Source organism: Rutidosis leptorrhynchoides, chromosome 5, assembly GCF_046630445.1.
Source record: "Rutidosis leptorrhynchoides isolate AG116_Rl617_1_P2 chromosome 5, CSIRO_AGI_Rlap_v1, whole genome shotgun sequence".
NCBI lineage: Eukaryota > Viridiplantae > Streptophyta > Magnoliopsida > Asterales > Asteraceae > Rutidosis > Rutidosis leptorrhynchoides.
Window position 1 is genome coordinate 341,173,269 of NC_092337.1, and position 12,325 is coordinate 341,185,593.

A 12,325-nucleotide genomic window follows, 5' to 3' on the forward strand; every position below is an offset into this window, starting at 1 on the left:
ATAGGCAGTACTCATATCTAGACGAGTTCCTAATGCTTGCTGTAATGTCTGCCAGAATCTTGAAATAAATCTGCCATCCCTATTAGAGATAATAGAGATTGGTATTTCATGTCTGGAGACGACTTCCTTCAAATATAGTCGTGCTAACTTCTCCATCTTGTCATCTTCTCTTATTGGCAGGAAGTGTGCTAATTTGGTGAGACGATCAACTATTACCCAAATAGTATCAAAACCACTTGCAGTCCTTGGCAATTTAGTGATGAAATCTATGGTAATGTTTTCCCATTTCCATTCTGGGATTTCGGGTTGTTGAAGTAGACCTGATGGTTTCTGATGCTCAGCTTTGACCTTAGAACACGTCAAACATTCTCCTACATATTTAGCAACATCGGCTTTCATACCCGGCCACCAAAAATGTTTCTTGAGATCCTTGTACATCTTCCCCGTTCCAGGATGTATTGAGTATCTGGTTTTATGAGCTTCTCTAAGTACCATTTCTCTCATATCTCCAAATTTTGGTACCCAAATTCTTTCAGCCCTATACCGGGTTCCGTCTTCCCGAATAATAAGATGCTTCTCCGATACTTTGGGTATTTCATCCCTTAAGTTTCCCTCTTTTAAAACTCCTTGTTGCGCCTCCTTTATTTGAGTAGTAAGGTTAGTGTGAATCATTATATTCATAGCTTTTACTTGAATGGGTTCTCTGTCCTTTCTGATCAAGGCGTCGGCTACCACATTTGCCTTCCCCGGGTGGTAACGAATCTCAAAGTCGTAATCATTCAACAATTCAATCCATCTGCACTGCCTCATGTTCAGTTGTTTCTGATTAAATATGTGTTGAAGACTTTTGTGGTCGGTATATATAATACTTTTGACCCCATATAAGTAGTGCCTCCAAGTCTTTAATGCAAAAACAACTGCGCCTAATTCCAAATCATGCGTCGTATAATTCTGCTCGTGAATCTTCAATTGTCTAGATGCATAAGCAATTACCTTCGTTCGTTGCATTAATACACAACCGAGACCTTGCTTTGAGGCGTCACAATATATCACAAAATCATCATTCTCTTCAGGTAATGACAATATAGGTGCCGTAGTTAACTTTTTCTTTAACAATTGAAACACTTTCTCTTGTTCATCCTTCCATTCAAATTTCCTCCCTATATGCGTTAATGCAGTCAAGGATTTTGCTATTTTGGAAAAATCTTGGATGAATCTCCTGTAATAACCAGCTAGCCCTAAAAATTGGCGTATGTGTTTCGGAGTTTTTGGGGTTCCCACTTTTCAACTGTTTCAATCTTTGCCGGATCCACTTGAATACCTTCTTTGTTCACTATGTGACCGAGGAATTGAACTTCTTCCGACCAAAATGCACACTTTGAAAACTTAGCGTACAGTTTTTCTTTCCTCAACAACTCTAGCACTTTTCTCAAATGTTCTTCGTGCTCTTGATCATTCTTTGAGTAAATAAGTATGTCATCGATAAAAACAATGTCAAACTTGTCAAGGTATGGTCCACACACTCGGTTCATGAGGTCTATGAATAAAGCTGGTGCGTTACGGCATAACCATAAACTCGTAATGACCGTAACGCGTCCTGAAAGCAGTCTTCGGAATATCATCCTCCTTTACCCGCATTTGATGATACCCAGAACGTAAATCAATCTTCGAATAAACTGACGAGCCTTGTAGTTGATCAAATAAGTCGTCAATTCTTGGTAGTGGATAATGATTCTTGATGGTAAGTTTGCTCAACTCTCGGTAGTCGATACACAACCTGAATGTACCATCCTTCTTCTTGACAAACAAAATAGGAGCTCCCCACGATGATGTGCTTGGTCGAATGAAACCACGCTCTAAAAGTTCCTGTAACTGACTTTGTAATTCTTTCATTTCGATGGGTGCGAGTCTGTATGGAGCACGAGCTATTGGGGCAGCTCCCGGTACAAGGTCTGTTTGAAATTCAACAGATCGGTGTGGAGGTAGTCCCGGCAATTCTTTCGGAAATACATCAGGAAATTCTTTTACGACGGGAACATCATTGATGTTCTTTTCTTCGGAATTGACTTTCTCGACGTGTGCTAGCACAGCATAGCAACCTTTTCTTATTAGTTTTTGTGCCTTCAGGTTACTAATAAGATTTAACTTCGCGTTGCTCTTTTCTCCGTACACCATTAAGGGTTTTCCTTTTTCTCGTATAATGCGAATTGCATTTTTGTAACAAACAATTTCTGCTTTCACTTCTTTCAACCAGTCCATATCGATTATCACATCAAAACTCCCTAACTCTACTGGTATCAAGTCAATCTTAAATGTTTCGCTAACCAGTTTAATTTCTGGATTCCGACATATATTATCTGCTGTAATTAATTTATCATTTGCTAATTCGAGTAAAAATTTATTATCCAAGGGCGTCGGTGAGCAACTTAGTTTAGCACAAAAATCTCTACTCATATAGCTTCTATCCGTACCCGAATCAAATAAAACATAAGCAAATTTATTGTCAATGAGAAACGTACCCGTAACAAGCTCCGGGTCTTCCTGCGCTTCTGCCGTATTAATATTGAAAACTCTTTCGCGGCCCTGCCCATTAGTATTCCCCTGATTCGGGCAATTTTTAATAATGTGGCCCAGTTTTCCACATTTATAACAGACTACGTTGGCAGTACTTGCTCCGACACTACTTGTTCCGACATTACTCGTTTCGGCATTATTTGTTCCTTTAGTTCTGTTATACATTGGTCCGTAGACCTCACACTTTATCGCGCTATGACCATTTATTTTACACCTGTTGTAAAATGTTGTGCAGAACCTCGGGTGATTCTCTTCACACCTTTGGCATTGCTATTTCTGATTATTGTTGTTGTTGCGGTTGTTATTGTTGTTGGGACGTTTGTTGTAGTAGTTGTTGTTGGGATTGCGATTGTTGTTGTTGCGATTTATGTTGCGGTTGTTGGGATAGTTGTTGCGATTGTGGTTGTAATTGTTGTTGTTGTTGTTGTACTGGTGACTCTTGTCACTGTTTTCCTCCCACTTTCTCTTGACTTGTTTCATGTTAGCCTCTTCGGTCACCTGCTCCTTAATCCTTCCTTTGATCTGGTTCACTAATTTGTGAGCCACTCAACTTGCCTTTTGTATGGAGGCGGGCTCGTTTGAACTCACATCTTCTTGAATTCTTTCCGGTAACCCTTTTACAAATGCGTCGATCTTCTCTTCTTCGTCTTCGAACGTTCTGGGACACAATAGGCACAATTCTGTGAATCATCGTTCGTACGTGGTGATATCGAAACCTTGCATTCGTAATCCTCTAAGATCTACCTTGAGCTTATTGACCTCGTTTCTGGGATGATACTGCTCGTTCATCAATTGCTTGAATGCTGACCATGGTAGTGCGTAAGCAGCATCTTGTCCTACCTGCTCGAGATAGGTATTCCACCATGTTAACGCCGTACCTGTGAAGGTATGCGTAGCGTACTTAACTTTGTCCTCTTCGGTACACTTACTTATGGCAAACACCGATTCGACTTTCTCGGTCCACCGTTTCAATCCAATTGGTCCTTCGGTTCCATCAAATTCCAAAGGTTTGCAGGCAGTGAATTCTTTGTAGGAGCATCCTACATGATTTCTTGCGAAATTAGTTCCACTGCTAGATCCATAGTTATTGTTATTTTGCATCGCAGCCTGCACTGCGGCTATATTCGCAGCAAGGAAAACACGGAAGTCTTCCTCACTCATGTTCAAGTTCTGACGAGTTGCCGGTGCCATTTCCTTCAAAAATAGCCAAAAGAATTGAGTTAATCATATAGAATTTAAAAGTAGTCAATAGTATTTCGTAGCATTATATGAACTTATTTATAAAAGATTTTTCTTTATATTAGCATTTTATAGTTTTAATTCGGGTAGTACCTACCCGATAAGTTCATACTTACTAGCTACTATACAACTCACTACTACGCTTCTATATGAAAAACTTATTACAATAAAATTTTGCGTTCACACTTTATATAATATTTACAACTTACAATACTGCTATTATACATTTAGGATGAAATATAGCACATAATAACATTGCTACTCGGCAGCTATAAAGGCAATTCTAGTTAATACACAAGTTGTTCAGCAAAAGAAATAAAGACACGTAATTCCTAAGTCCAGAAACAAGTCATGCATTCTGGTTTTACTAAGACGACTTCCCATCCTTGGTTTTGTGGAAAGTAACCATTATGACCATTGGCTAGGCAGCATGTTGTAATGTCGTCAAAAGGATGAGGGTTTCGTAATGCCCAACAGCCCCGCAACAATATAAAAACCTTGTTTCTCATCTCAATTACCGAGTCCGTCACTTGTGGGAAGGTTTTATTTAAAAGTTGTAACCCGATATTCTTTTTCTCACTTTGATATGAAGCGAACATCACTAACCCGTAAGTATAACATGCTTCTTTATGTTGCATGTTAGAAGCTCTTTCTAACTCACGAAATCCTATATTGGGATATGTTGAGTCAAAATAGGTTCGTAACCCGTAGCGTAAAATTGCATCTCGGTTTCCCGCACTAAATGCCTTAAAGAAAACTTGGCGTAACATAAAGTCTCCCCAATGTGATATACCCCATCTTTCAAAGGAAAGCCTTTTATATACTAAGGCATGCCTGGAATGTCTTTCAAACGTTTTACAAACTAATTTTGCCGTAACTAATTGTGCTGATGAATTCTGCCCGACTCTAGACAAGATTTCATCAATCATATCTCCTGGTAGGTCTTCTAAAATTTTTGGTTGTCTATCCTTAACGTCCATTTTGTGTTTTTATACTGTAAAATAGACAAGGATTAGATTCGTAAAAGATAATTAACAAACAATACAAGAAATTTTTACATAGAACATAAAAGTACAAGCACACTACATTACATATAATACACATCATGATTACAACCCTCTAATCTGAATCACTGGTTTCTTCTTCTTCGGACTTGGTTCGTTTTCCTAATTTTCTAGGGATGTATGGTTCTCCTCTAATACGAGCCGTCGTTTTCCACAATGGTTTAGAAAAACCTGGTGGTTTAGAGGTTCCCGGGTTATTGTTACAATTTAGGAAATACGGACGTTGCCGATACATATAAAGTTCATCGGGGTTGGAATTAGGTTTCTCTATTTTTATACCTTTTCCCTTATTATTTTCTTTTGCTATATTAAATTGGGTCGAGGTAATTTCTATAACATCATCGGAATCCTCATTGGGATCCGATTCATCGGAAAATTGGTAATCTTCCCAATATTTTGCTTCCTCGGCGGAAACACCATTGACTATTATTGACTTTGGTCCGTTGGTTGAGGATTTTCTTTTATTTAATCGATTTACAGTAGGTATCAATATTTCTTCCTCCGAAACCTCTTCTTCTTCCGGTTCCTCCTCTTCTGGTTCCTATTCTTCCGATTCCTCTTCTTCCGGTTCTTCCTCTTCCGGTTCTTCCGGTTCCTCTTCGGGAATTTGTGAATCTTCCCAAAGTATATTCGACTCTTCATTATTATTAGGTGAGTCGATGGGATTTGTACTAGTGGTAGACATCTATCACACAATATCAAACACATTAAGAGGTTAATATATATCACATAATATTTACATGCTAATAATATATAGTTTTCAACAAAAGTGTTAAGCAATCGTTTTTAAAGAAAATACGGTCGAAGTCCAAACTCACTAATGTATCCTAACAAACTCGATAAGACACACTAATGCAAATTTCCGATTCTCTAAGACCAACGCTCGGATACCAACTGAAATGTCCCGTTCATATTGATTATAAACGTTCCATATTAATTGATTTCGTCACGAGGTTTTGACCTCTATATGAGACGTTTTTCAAAGACTGCATTCATTTTTAAAACAACCATAACCTTTATTTTATTGATAAAGGTTTAAAAAGCATTACGTAGATTATCAAATAATGATAATCTAAAATATACCGTTTACACACGACCATTACATAATGGTTTACAATAAGAATATATTACATCAAAAATAAGTTTCTTGAATGCAGTTTTTACATAATATCATACAAGAATGGACTCCAAATCTTGTCCTTATTTAATTATGCAACTGCGGAAGCTCTTAATAATCACCTGAGAATAAACATGCTTAAAACGTCAACAAAAATGTTGGTGAGTTATAGGTGTAGTGACCCGAACTTTTCCATGTTTATATATATTAATTGAGATTGATATTTACATGATTAAATGTTTCCAACATGTTAAGCAATCAAACTTGTTAAGACTTGATTAATTGAAATAGGTTTCATATAGACAATTGACCACCCAAGTTGACCGGTGATTCACGAACGTTAAAACTTGTAAAAACTATATGATGACATATATATGGATATATATATAGTTAACATGATACTATGATAAGTAAACATATCATTAAGTATATTAACAATGAACTACATATGTAAAAACAAGACTACTAACTTAATGATTTTTAAACGAGACATATATGTAACGATTATCGTTGTAAAGACATTTAATGTATATATATCATATTAAGAGATATTCATACATGATAATATCATGATAATATAATAATTTAAAATCTCATTTGATATTATAAACATTGGGTTAACAACATTTAACAAGATCGTTAACCTAAAGGTTTCAAAACAACACTTACATGTAACGACTAACGATGACTTAACGACTCAGTTAAAATGTATATACATGTAGTGTTTTAATATGTATTTATACACTTTTGAAAGACTTCAATACACTTATCAAAATACTTCTACTTAACAAAAATGCTTACAATTACAACCTCGTTCAGTTTCATCAACAATTCTACTCGTATGCACCCGTATTCGTACTCGTACAATACACAGCTTTTAGATGTATGTACTATTGGTATATACACTCCAATGATCAGCTCTTAGCAGCCCATGTGAGTCACCTAACACATGTGGGAACCATCATTTGGCAACTAGCATGAAATATCTCATAAAATTACAAAAATATGAGTAATCATTCATGACTTATTTACATGAAAACAAAATAACATATCCTTTATATCTAATCCATACACCAACGACCAAAAACACCTACAAACACTTTCATTCTTCAATTTTCTTCATCTAATTGATCTCTCTCAAGTTCTATCTTCAAGTTCTAAGTGTTCTTCATAAATTCCAAAAGTTCTAGTTTCATAAAATCAAGAATACTTTCAAGTTTGCTAGCTCACTTCCAATCTTGTAAGGTGATCATACAACCTCAAAAAATCTTTGTTTCTTACAGTAGGTTATCATTCTAATACAAGGTAATAATCATATTCAAACTTTGGTTCAATTTCTATAACTATAACAATCTTATTTCAAGTGATGATCTTACTTGAACTTGTTTTCGTGTCATGATTCTGCTTCAAGAACTTCGAGCCATCCAAGGATCCATTGAAGCTAGATCCATTTTTTTCTTTTCCAGTAGGTTTATCCAAGGAACTTAAGGTATTAATGATGTTCATAACATCATTCGATTCATACATATAAAGCTATCTTATTCGAAGGTTTAAACTTGTAATCACTAGAACATAGTTTAGTTAATTCTAAACTTGTTCGCAAACAAAAGTTAATCCTTCTAACTTGACTTTTAAAATCAACTAAACACATGTTCTATATCTATATGATATGCTAACTTAATGATTTAAAACCTGGAAACACGAAAAACACCGTAAAACCGGATTTACGCCGTCGTAGTAACACCGCGGGCTGTTTTGGGTTAGTTAATTAAAAACTATGATAAACTTTGATTTAAAAGTTGTTATTTTGAGAAAATGATTTTTATTATGAACATGAAACTATATCCAAAAATTATGGTTAAACTCAAAGTGGAAGTATGTTTTCTAAAATGGTCATCTAGACGTCGTTTTTTCGACTGAAATGACTAACTTTACAAAAACGACTTGTAACTTATTTTTCCGACTAGAAACCTATACTTTTTTGTTTAGATTCATAAAATAGAGTTCAATATGAAACCATAGCAATTTGATTCACTCAAAACGGATTTAAAATGAAGAAGTTATGGGTAAAACAAGATTGGATAATTTTTCTCATTTTAGCTACGTGAAAATTGGTAACAAATCTATTCCAACCATAACTTAATCAACTTGTATTATATATTATGTAATCTTGAGATACCATAGACACGTATACAATGTTTCGACCTATCATGTCGACACATCTATATATATTTCGGAACAACCATAGACACTCTATATGTGAATGTTGGAGTTAGCTATACAGGGTTGAGGTTGATTCCAAAATATATATAGTTTGAGTTGTGATCAATACTGAGATACGTATACACTGGGTCGTGGATTGATTCAAGATAATATTTATCGATTTATTTCTGTACATCTAACTGTGGACAACTAGTTGTAGGTTACTAACGAGGACAGCTGACTTAATAAACTTAAAACATCAAAATATATTAAAAGTGTTGTAAATATATTTTGAACATACTTTGATATATATGTATATATTGTTATAGGTTCGTGAATCAACCAGTGGCCAAGTCTTACTTCCCGACGAAGTAAAAATCTGTGAAAGTGAGTTATAGTCCCACTTTTAAAATCTAATATTTTTGGGATGAGAATACATGCAGGTTTTATAAATGATTTATAAAATAGACACAAGTACGTGAAACTACATTCTATGGTTGAATTATCGAAATCGAATATGCCCCTTTTTATTAAGTCTGGTAATCTAAGAATTAGGGAACAGACACCCTAATTGACGCGAATCCTAAAGATAGATCTATTGGGCCTAACAAACCCCATCCAAAGTACCGGATGCTTTAGTACTTCGAAATTTATATCATATCCGAAGGGTGTCCCGGAATGATGGGGATATTCTTATATATGCATCTTGTCATTGTCGGTTACCAGGTGTTCACCATATGAATGATTTTTATCTCTATGTATGGGATGTGTATTGAAATATGAAATCTTGTGGTCTATTATTATGATTTGATATATATAGGTTAAACCTATAACTCACCAACATTTTTGTTGACGTTTTAAGCATGTTTATTCTCAGGTGATTATTAAGAGCTTCCGCTGTCGCATACTTAAATAAGGACGAGAATTGGAGTCCATGCTTGTATGATATTGTGTAAAAACTGCATTCAAGAAACTTATTTTGTTGTAACATATTTGTATTGTAAACCATTATGTAATGGTCGTGTGTAAACATGATATTTTAGATTATCATTATTTGATAATCTACGTAAAGCTTTTTAAACCTTTATTGATGAAATAAAGGTTATGGTTTGTTTTAAAATGAATGCAGTCTTTGAAAAACGTCTCATATAGAGGTCAAAACCTCGCAACGAAATCAATTAATATGGAACGTTTTTAATCAATAAGAACGGGACATTTCAATAGGTTTAACCAATATATTATCAAATCATAATAATAGACCACAAGATTTCATATTTCAATATACATCGCATACATAGAGATAAAATTCATTCATATGGTGAACACCTGGTAACCGACATTAACAAGATGCATATAGAATATCCCCATCATTCCGGGACACCCATCGGACATGATAATTTCGAAGTACTAAAGCATTCCAAATTCCAGAATGGGGCTTGTTGGGCCTGATAGATCTATCTTTAGGATTCGCGTCAATTTGGGGGTCTGTTCCCAAATTCTTAGGCTACCAAGCTAAAAAGGGGCATATTCGGCTTCGATCAATCACCCATATAATGTAGTTTCATTTACATATGTATATTTCGTAAAATATTTATAAAATTGCATGTATTCTCATCCCAAAATATTAGATTTTAAAAGTGGGACTATAACTCACTTTCACAGATTTTTACTTCGTTGGGAAGTAAGAATTGGCCACTGGTCGATTCACGAACCTATAACAAATATGTATATGTATATCAAAGTATGTTCAAAATATATTTACAACATTTTTAATACGTTTTAATGTTTTAAGTTTATTAAGTCAGCTGTCCTCGTTAGTAACCTACAACTAGTTGTCCACAATTAGATGTACAGAAATAAATCGATATATATATTATCTTGAATCAATCCACGACCCAGTGTATACACGTCTCAGGCTAGATCACAACTCAAAGTATATATATATTTTTGGAATCAACCTCAACCCTGTATAGCTAACTCCAATATTACTGCATATAGAGTGTCTATGGTTGTTCCAAATAATATATATATATGGGTCGATATGATATGTCAAAACATTTGCATACGTGTCTATGGTATCCCCAGATTACATAATATATTAGAATACATGTATAATACAATATAAGTTAGCTAGGATATGATTTGTATAGAATTGTTACAATATTTCCCGTAGCTACAACAATCAAAAATATCCAATCTTGTTTTACCCATAACTTCTTCGTTTTAAATCCGTTTTGAGTGAATCAAGTTGTTATGGTTTAATATTGAACTTAAGTTTATGAATATAAACAGAAAAAGTATAATTTTATAGTCAGAAATACAGGTTACAAGTCATTTTTGTAAAGGTAGTCATTTCAGTCGAAAGAACGACGTCTAGATGACCATTTTGGAAAACATACCTCCACTTTGAGTTTAATCATGATTTTTGGATATAGTTTCATGTTCATAAGAAAAATTATTTTCCCAGAATAATAGCTTTTAAATCAAAGTTTATCATAGTTTTTAATTATCAAACCCAAAACAGCCAGCGGTGTTACTACGACGGCGTATGTCCGGTTTTACGGTGTTTTTCGTGTTTCCAGATTTTAAATCATTAAGTTAGCATATCATATAGATATAGAACATATATTTAGTTGATTTTAAAAGTCAAGTTAGAAGGGTTAACTTTTGTTTGCGAACAAGTTTAGAATTAACTAAACTATGTTCTAGTGATTTCAAGTTTAAACCTTCGAATAAGGTAGTTTTATATATATGAATCGAATGATGTTATGAACATCATTACTATCTCAGGTTTTGTGGATAAACCTACTGGAAATGAGAAAAATAGATCTAGCTTCAAAGGATCCTTGGATGGCTTGAAAGTTCTTGAAGCAGAATCATGATACGAAAACAAGTTCAAGTAAGATTTTCACTCGAAATAAGATTGTTATAGTTATAGAAATTGAATCAAAGTTTGAATATGAGTATTACCTTATATTAGAAAGATATATTACTATAAATAAGAAAGATTTCTTGAGGTTGGATGATCACTTTACAAGATTGGAAGTAAGCTAGCAAACTTGGAAGTATTCTTGATTTTATGAAACTAGAACTTATGGAATTTATGAAGAGCACTTAGAACTTAAAGATAGAAATTGAGAGAGATCAATTAGATGAAGAAAATTGAAGAATAAAAGTGTTTGTAGGTGTTTTTGGTCGTTGGTATATGGATTAGATATAAAGGATGTGTAATTTTGTTTACATGTAAATAAGTCATTAATGATTACTAATATTTTTGTAATTTTATGAGATATTTCATGCTAGTTGCCAAATGATAGTTCCCACATGTGTTAGGTGACTCAAATGGGCTGCTAAGAGCTGATCATTGGAGTGTATGTACCAATAGTACATACATCTAAAAGTTGTGTATTGTACGAGTACGAATACGGGTGCATCCGAGTAGAATTGTTGATGAAACCGAACGAGGATGTAATTGTAAGCATTTTTGTTAAGTAGAATTATTTTGATAAGTGTCTTGAAGTCTTTCAAAAGTGTATGAATACATATTAAAACACTACATGTATATACATTTTAACTGAGTCGTTAAGTCATCGTTAGTCATTACATGTATATGTTGTTTTGAAACCTTTAGGTTAACGGTCTTGTTAAATGTTGTTAACCCATTGTTTATTATATCTAAAGAGATGTTAAATTGTTTCATTATCATGATATTATGATATATAATATATCTTAGTATGATATATATACAGTTAAATGTCGTTACAACGATAATCGTTACATATATGTCTCGTTTCGAAATCATTAAGTTAGTAGTCTTATTTTTATATATGTAGTTCATTGTTAATACACTTAATGATATATTTACTTATCATTTAACATAATTAACCAAGTGTATCAATATTTTAATATGATTCATATGTACTTAGTAAGACGTTGTTATAAAGATAATCGTTATATATATCGTTTTCGTGTTTCTTAATTCAATAGTCTCATTTTTATGTATATAACTCATTGTTAAAATACCTAATGAGATACTTACTTATCATAATATCATGTTAACTATATATATAACCATATATATGTCATCATATAGTTTTTACAACTTTTTAACGTTCGTGAATCACCGGTC